The sequence below is a fragment of the Amblyomma maculatum genome, chromosome 7 (assembly GCF_055883805.1).
Source record: "Amblyomma maculatum isolate TAMU_Amacu chromosome 7, ASM5588380v1, whole genome shotgun sequence".
Classification (NCBI taxonomy): Eukaryota; Metazoa; Arthropoda; class Arachnida; order Ixodida; family Ixodidae; genus Amblyomma; species Amblyomma maculatum.
In genome coordinates, this window is record NC_139350.1 from 17,682,362 (window position 1) to 17,690,856 (window position 8,495).

At 43.0% G+C, this 8,495-nt stretch overlaps 1 pseudogene; it reads left to right on the top strand.

The window, feature by feature from the left end:
* Positions 1–2,067: 2,067 nt before the first annotated feature.
* Positions 2,068–6,556, top strand: LOC146182768 (uncharacterized; annotated as a pseudogene).
* Positions 6,557–8,495: the final 1,939 nt, after the last annotated feature.

The window sequence follows — 8,495 nt, forward strand, 5'->3', positions numbered from 1 at the left end:
ATATGCTACGTGCTTTTCAAGGACTCACCTAGATCGTTGTCCTCTGTGAAAAAAATATACGTCACTTGTATTTATAATGCTACATCGCACAAAATTGAATGTCATCAAATAAAAGTTTTTCACGATCCTGGTCGCTACTATGATCCGCGGTTTGCTGGAGACTAACCATTGCCCCTACGCAGGCTTGCTTACCACGGTCCTCCAGCAAAAGGTTCCTGTGTACTACATGACTCTTCTTGGCGCTACCCTGGTGGCCGTGAGCACGGTCCCATCATCATTTGCTTCAAATATTGTGTGGATGAGCGCACTTGTCGGCGCAGCATATGGTGAGGGGTATTGCAGATTTGATTTTTATCTTTTAATTAGACTGTTTTTTAGTTTTCTGTATCCGTAGAATTTTTCAGCATGTGGTTGTGGTTTCTGGTGTCTAACTTCCCAAAGCAACTCAGGCTATGAGAGAGGCCGTAGTGGAGGTCTCCGGAAATTTCGACCCCCTGGGGTTCTTTACTGTGCACTGACATCGAACAGCAGAAGGGAGCCTTGGTTTTCGCCTCCTTCGAAAAGCGGCCACCACGGCAGGGATGCGATCCCGCTTCCTTGGGAACTTTTTTATGCATGAAGTCTTGTTTTGATTAACCAAAATAGAAGTTTTTTCCGGAATAATCATAAATTCTATGAACACCTGAGATCGCGTCGAAACAACAGTATTTTAATTGGAGAGCTTATTACTTATTCTTTAACCTTCAAAAGTTTCTAGTTATTTTGTGTGTCTTAAAATGGTAGCGAAGTGCAGAATTCATCCTTCATGATTTTACCGAATAGATGTGTACCCTAAACATGAAATTTGGAAATGTCTCCATCAACTCTTCTTAGAAGTGGTTTTGCGGAACTTCCCCCAGTATCAAAACCTAATTTCATTTTGTGCTGAAGTATAAATATTGCTGTCCTAAGAGTGTAGTGCTACTGGTAACGAAATAAATGCAATACACAACCGTATTAAGAGTGAATTTAGCAGGCATATGCTTGTGGTTCGGAAAACAGAACATTCGCTTCTAGTAAAGTCTATACAAATTGCTTATATTTTTAAACCATTATCACTCTCACCGCTGTACCTTTACCCACTTTGAGCATCTGGCTTTTTCATCACTAATTGTACGCAAGTTAGTGAACAATTTTGTCAACTGGGATGTAAACTTAAAAGTTACTTGCCACTTTTTATGACAATTCTGGTATGTCGATTGAAGGACAATGCTCAGATACGCCTTCACATGCACACGCATGGATGCGCATGTACACACCCATGACCACTTTCGTTTAAAGAAAAATGGAATCCTTCGAATAATTTGAATTTCTTTTCTTTTCCGGTGCAGGGGCAGGAATCGTAATAAAAACTCTTTCCCTCTATACTCTCACATGTTTCGATAAGTATCGCGCAACAGCGACCGCCTTCAAGTACGTCGGATGGGCGGCGTCTGGCGTCGTAAGACCAAGTTTACTAGCCACCACTTCTGAAAACTACGGTTCCCTGCCAGCACTCCTTCTTATGGGCGCTATAGCAGCGCACTCAATACCTCTCGTGATGTTGCTAAAAAATCCGCGTCTGCTTGGACCATGTGTTTTATTGAGGAAAAAATTTTGCCCTGTGATGACAGAGCAAACAATTTCTGCAAGTATTAGTAATTCTTGTAACGGAGTATCTCCGTCCGACTACCTTTTGTGTGACACTGCCGGTGACAATGGCGGGCACCACAGCACTTTGCCTCTACAGATGCACATAAAGTCGCTACAGAAAGCAAAAGGTTCTGTGAATATAGAAAACATTAAAGTGCAAGATTTTAGAAACCCACATGCTGGAGCAGCACAAACCTCTGTGCAGGACGCTCCAGGTGAAAGCGCAAAAAGTATTTTTTCTTTTCAGGACATGAACCTAGTCCAATGCCAGGGCAACTGTCCCCGAACAAAATATCTGGTTGTGAAAGCACCCGACATGGTGAAGCACTGCTGTGTTCTCTTTCGCTCAGCTACGCGCTCGTTGCGGTATACGTGGCCGTAGGCTATTCCAGTTCTATGCATGAGGGAACCATTGTGGCGTATGGAATCGACAAAAACGCTTGCACCTTGAGCTAATGCAACCAGCTGCAAACCTTTGCAGCACTTGGCATGCTGGCGGGTCGAATTGTGGTGCCCTTCCTTTCCGACAAAATACCAAACAGTAGGTGCCCCTTAGCAGCGGGCAGCCTAGCTGTTTCCGCAGCCAGCCTAGTTCTCATGTCTTTCACGAGTGAGTATGTCATCCTTGCGGTACTCACGACAACGCTTGGTGTCTGCCGAGGATTCTTGCTCTGCGTCAAGGCCGTCCTGTACGGCGACTACCTCAGCGTAGAAAGCCTGAGCTTCGCCTGTGGCTTGCAAGGCCTCGGAATGGTGCCAGTGCTCCTGACCGCACCTACAGTGATAGGTAAGCTGAATTTAAGCTCGACGGTTATATATTGTGGCATATTTCCGTAATAAAACCAGAATGCCAATTAAGCCATAGGTTCTGGAGGGCAGCATTCACGAAAATCTAGTTTTAATACCTAATGATCATATTGAGAGAAATACGCTATGGTATTATATATGAAACAAAAATTATGAGCCGGTCTAATATAATTGAAATGTTAAAATGAGAATGCTATTCAAGTCTTCTGTTCGATTGAGGATGAACCTCAAATTCGGAAGGGAAACATTCATTATGAATAAACTTTAGAAATTAGAAGTATCATTGGCATGAACCTGTCGCACCATCGAGATGGAAGGGTTAGTTATTACTTAATAAGATGTCTTTACAAACTTAAGCGCTTGAACAGCTTCCTCTACTGAGGCTTCTTGACAAACGCAGGCGGCTAGCAATCCCCGTGAACCTGTTCTAGTTATTCGAAATAAACAAGCATCATGAAAATGTGTATGCACAACAATATACTGTACAAAGTCTGACACTCCATACAGGACGCAAGGACACTTCCGATGTGCCATTTCAACTGTTGGAGACAGAAGTATTACTATGTGTGCGCTTATATTACAGGCTATTACAAAAGCAATTGCTAAATGCGTTGGAATATAATGTTTTTCATGAGTGACAACTAGAAGTCTTACTTGAAGAAACTAAATGAGTCGCTCTGTGTGGGTAATGAGCCCGATAGAAAGGAAAAGAAATGCTTACTTTACTTCGCTTCCTTAATGGATGTCGCAAAACCGCGGCTCTGCAGCTGTTATGGATCACTCGCTCATCCAAACATTTATTTCTACTAAATATAGTAAATATAGCGTGTATTAGAATGAGGCTTTCTGATAAGTGGTTCCCGCATGCAAATATCGCACCACCTCACACCGCGGCCATTTTATCAAATTCAATAATGCAACACTCACCCGCAGTACTTTGAGTATTGTTGTCTCCATAAATTTTATTCGAGCTGTAACCTTTTCAAAAAGTGCTCATGGGCGCTGCCATATTGCACACTAGGCTGTGCTCGTAGTATAGGAAAATCTGAAGACAATCTCTTCCAAACTAGCCCCACAGTCCAGTGAAATCGGCTTCGCCGAGGCTCGTGAAAAGGTCTAAACAGCCCAAAGCTGCAGCCTGTGATCTCAAGTTGGAACGTTTGGCCGTTTTGTGCCACCGCTTCCGTGCACAAGACTCGCGACTCAGTAAATTGATCCACTTCAATTTTTATCAAATTCCATCGAAGCTGTTGTCAGCGCAGTCGCTCTAGTGGACGCGACTGCCGCAATGCGTGAGCGCGGATATAACGTTGTGAGGTTTTTGCCAGCCCTCACAAGGGCCAGACCAGAGAGTAAAACGATCCCTCCATTTAAAATAAAAGAAAAGATAGCTTCATCTGAAGAACGCGTTGAAAGTCGCACGTAACCTTGTGAGGTGACGCTGTCTGCTAGCAGAAATTGCATTGCACAAAATGCCGACACAAAAGCGCCGCTTGAGGATGACACAGCTCATTGTGTTCATTGTTATCTTACCATTGCATTAGGTTTCTGTCTTGTATTTCTGTTAATAGTAATTCTGGCTTTATTTTCATGCCGTTATTTGTGAGACATTGTATAACATATATCAACGTCACTATCTGCCGCTCTCTTCATGTTTGTTTCCCCTTTTAAGCTTCAATGCTTAATTTTGTGTCTTATTTTTTTGCAAATATTCATATGCTTTTATCTGTTTTGTTGTTTCTTGTAATTGTGGTTTATTTGTTGACTTTTGATCATATTCCGGCACCCCCCCCCCCTTCTCTATGTAATACCCTCGAACTGAGGGCCATTAGGGATATGTTGTATAAATAAATATTAATGAAATTATTAATCAGACGTGACGGCGGAAAGTATGTCCCACAGCAGCCTGATAACAAAACCTTTCAATAAACGATGCCGTGTATATTCGTTTCAACTGTAATAGTTAATTTCTCGGAATGCTCTGCATGAGTCTTTTTATTTCTTTTTATTTCTGCTTTTCTCACAGAATGATCGGAACAAATAAAGGTTATGCACAAATATTTTTCCAACTGTAAACGAAGCATTTAAGGGGGCGTGCTGCAGCTGTACGTGCAAATATGCTTTATTTTACAGCCACAACAATTCTTTGAGAGCATAGCGTGAAGGGTGACTGTTAGTAGCGAGGCGCTCTCCGTGAATGGAGAACTGATTCACTGCACAGAAAAACACAGCAGTTATGCTTTTACTAACATAGCTGCATAGTTAGGATAGCAGTTTGAAGAAAAAAATGCAATAATATTTCTCTTATGCTCTAATAACATAAGACAAAAATAGCGTCGTCTTATAAAACAAATGCTGCTTCAGATTTGGCTACATGATGGGACTCGTAGGCACCATTATATAGAGCACCACAATTTTTTAGGCATTCTCTTAAAAACATCGAGAGCATGAGCAAAGGTAGTTCACATCCAATGCGCTTATTCTAGAAGTATAGCTAATTAAAATTGAACTCTTTAGCGAATGCCTTGTTTCGCAGACTAGTTACAGAAATCTAGGGGTCAGTATTATCTGCGCTAAGATACGTGTACCACTCGAACCGGCAGGATACATTTCATAATTACATGAACAATTACATTCGTATTACTACTACTAATTACTACCTTGCATTTTTCTCTTCACATCAAGAATCTGGGTTGCATTAATAGGCTTTGTGTAAGTGTGCCGAGATTTTTCCAACTGTCATCTTCAATTCTGCAGTGAAGTGCATGGCTGGACATTGCTGTTGGACGCGTGCGACAGAGCTGTTTGGCGTAAAGAGACTTCTGTTGTAAATGGAGTCGCTGCCCTAGAGTTTCTGTTTGCTTGCAATCATGCCACGTAGGTTTTGGTCGTGCCATCTGCTAAAATATGTATTTGATAGTTATAGATAAAAGTAAACGACCGCATTGCTTATCTGCTTCGGTATCCGAACTTAGACTCCAATGCCCCTGGCAACATGGAATCAACCCTGCCGCCTTGCCTCCCGGGATATGGGAGGTGGTGAGGTCCCATCGATTTCGGAGAGTTTCTTTGTATCTGGATGGCCAGAATCTGTCTTTTCGGTCCTGTTTGTTGTCTCTTCAATTCCTCACGCACTGTTTGCGCTTCAAAAAATCAGTCCGATGATTACAAAAAAAAAAATGAAAATCAGTGCCTTTAAACTGATGACTCTGAGCCCAAAAAGTGTACATTTGTATTTAAAGATATGCGCTCTTCACTTTCTTTCTTAAAGAGAAAATATTGCCCACCCGATCACCGGAAGATCTGATTGCAGTCCGCAACTTTTTACGGTCCGTCACAGAAATATGAAGAGGGTGGGTGCATGTAGAAAGTAGAGGTGTGGTTCTTTAACCATACGAGGAACGGCATGTGAAGTTTTGTGTGTCTGACGATCGAGCGGCGAGTATAGTTGGTAGCAGTCTAATGACAGGCCGTGGCGATGTTTACGCTCGCGGCGGCGCGTCTGTTGCAACCGCATAGCTGGTCGGCATGTATTATGTTTAGCAGAAACGTGGGCGTTCATGTAGGTTACAGCGTGTAAATGCTCGTAAAGGAGCGGGAGTCATGGCCGTGTCTGCTCTGTATGGTGAAACATGAAGAGGCTGTTGCGCTCTTTGCGGCCGTGTTCAAAGTTTCCCACTTGGCACCTAAGCATTCTCAAACGTTCCCCCGAATTTCTAGCGAGCTTTGAAACACCTTTGTCCTTGTATCCTTGCCAATGGTTTATCTATGTTAAAGTAGACACATAAAAAGCCAGAATGTAAAAAATTGCTATATTTTCTATAATCGTTTTTGCATTAATCTTAGATATGCGCTATTAGGTCAAAAATAAGGGAACTGAAATTTATATAGCTATCTCATGAGGTCATCACTATCTTGTTTTACAGGTTTCTTCAGGGACGAAATGGGTTCTTACACCCCATTCTACTGGATGTTAGCAGCCATGAATATTGCGGCTGCGTCCATTGTGTTTTGCGTCGCGCTTACGGACCACCAAAGTAGAAAGCAGTGGAGTCTCAGCCGAGAACAGCAAAAATAAAAGACTATTATTCGGTTTTGCCTCAACTACGATATGCAATTTTTCAATCGCCAGAGGATTCGTCCAAATCGCATATGAAGATTTTGAGCATACGTCAATCTCGACGCTTGGCATAGTCACTAAAGGGCCTGTCACACTAGCACGACATGACGCCGATTTGGTCTGCCAACAGAGCGTCTTCCTGATGTCTGCGTCTATGTCACACTGCGCCGACGGAAACAGTCGGCCGACAGTCGGTGTCGGCGCCGCGTCACTCGCAAGACGGTTGCCGGCCGACGGTCGCCCAACTCCTTTGTCACACTAGCCAGACAACGTGGGAAACCTCCCCACCGACCAGGCCCTCTCATTCTCACTCTCTTCTCGTGTCATTATACATTCATTTTCTTAATCCTTTTATTTTTTTCTACCATGCGAAATTCTCCTTTCTGTAGCTACTCCCTATCTTATTTTTCATGGTTTATTCTCGTAACTACTTAAGGAACGCTTAATTTTAATTCTATTTCATATATTCGACCATACCAAAACATGCGCCTCAACAGTCGTGATTATGGGCAGAGACTGAATAGTGCCCAGTATTTTACGGCTCTGGTTGCCGGATCAGAACGACGTCTGTGTTCGAAAAACAAAAGCTGTCCACGGCGAATAAGAGACAGTGTATATTAAAAGCTGAAAAAAAAAAGGAAAAAAAAAAGCTCTACCCTTGGGATCGAACTCACTACCTCCTGTTTGATAGCCAGCTGCGGTAACCACTGCACCACGAAAGTTTTTTTTTTCTTTATTTCCTGGCTTTGGTTCATACCATTTCACAAGAACACAACACGAATAACACAAAACAAAGTACATATTGGAAGGTCATCATCAGCCAATGTCAGGCTGGCTTCGTCTCAGTACATTAAAACTCCCGCAACGACAGCAAAGGCTCTACCCTTGAGAGCCATTCGGGAGGTTCAGCAGCCACTTTCTGTATGGCAATAAACCAATTCACACTTTCTCGAAAGTATATTCTAGCGGGTCGAGCATCCCTGTCGCAGTGATAGCCCGCCATTCTGGAGCGCCATATAGAGTGGAGGCCCATGAGCATGATTAAATCATACGGAACGCCATCTTCATTATCAATGCTTAAATACCGGATGCCGTGGGAGTCTAGTGGAAATTCTTTCTTTATCGTACGTTGCAAAACATCCCAGAAATAAACCCCTTCCCAACAATGCAAAAAAACATGGTCTATTGTTTCCGGCTGCTTGCAGATTAAACAGTGCGCCCCCCACGGTAAAAAAAAATCCCTTTCCTCCAAAAACTTCTTTACTGATAATGTTCCGGTGTGTAATTTAAAGAAAAATGTCTTAGCTCCTGGCGATACCTGCATTTTCTTTACTCTCTTCAAGACATCTCTGCCCGGACCTCCACTGTATAAGGTTCTGTACAAGGGTTGTGGCAAAACAATGTCACATAAATCGCGATACAGCGTTTTTCGTTTTACAGTGGACAAATATTCATTAGAAAAACGCACTGAAAGAAGTCTTACACTAGCGACGACCTCCCTGTAATAACCAAAAATCCCACCCGTAGCTTCTTCGGTGGAGACAACAAACTCCGGCAGTAGGCGCCGTAGCCTAACTTGGCAGACGGTGCGTAAGAAAGGGTCCGAAGCATCCCGAAAAAACAAAAACCGGTTGACCACCTGCCGTAAAAACAGATGGCCTAGTCCCAAACCGCCGTCTTTTACCCGACGGAACAAATTCGTCCTGCTGCAGCGTTCCCATTTACCTGCCCAAACAAAAACGGCGAAAATCCTGTGTAACTTCTGTACGTTTACGCGCGAACAACTCAAAACTTGCATTGCATTGCTGATAAAAAAAAGATTGCATACAGTAGCTCTGGCAAAAATCGACATGTTTGCGCCTTTCCACTTCTCGGCTCTCTCCCGTAGTTCGGTCAT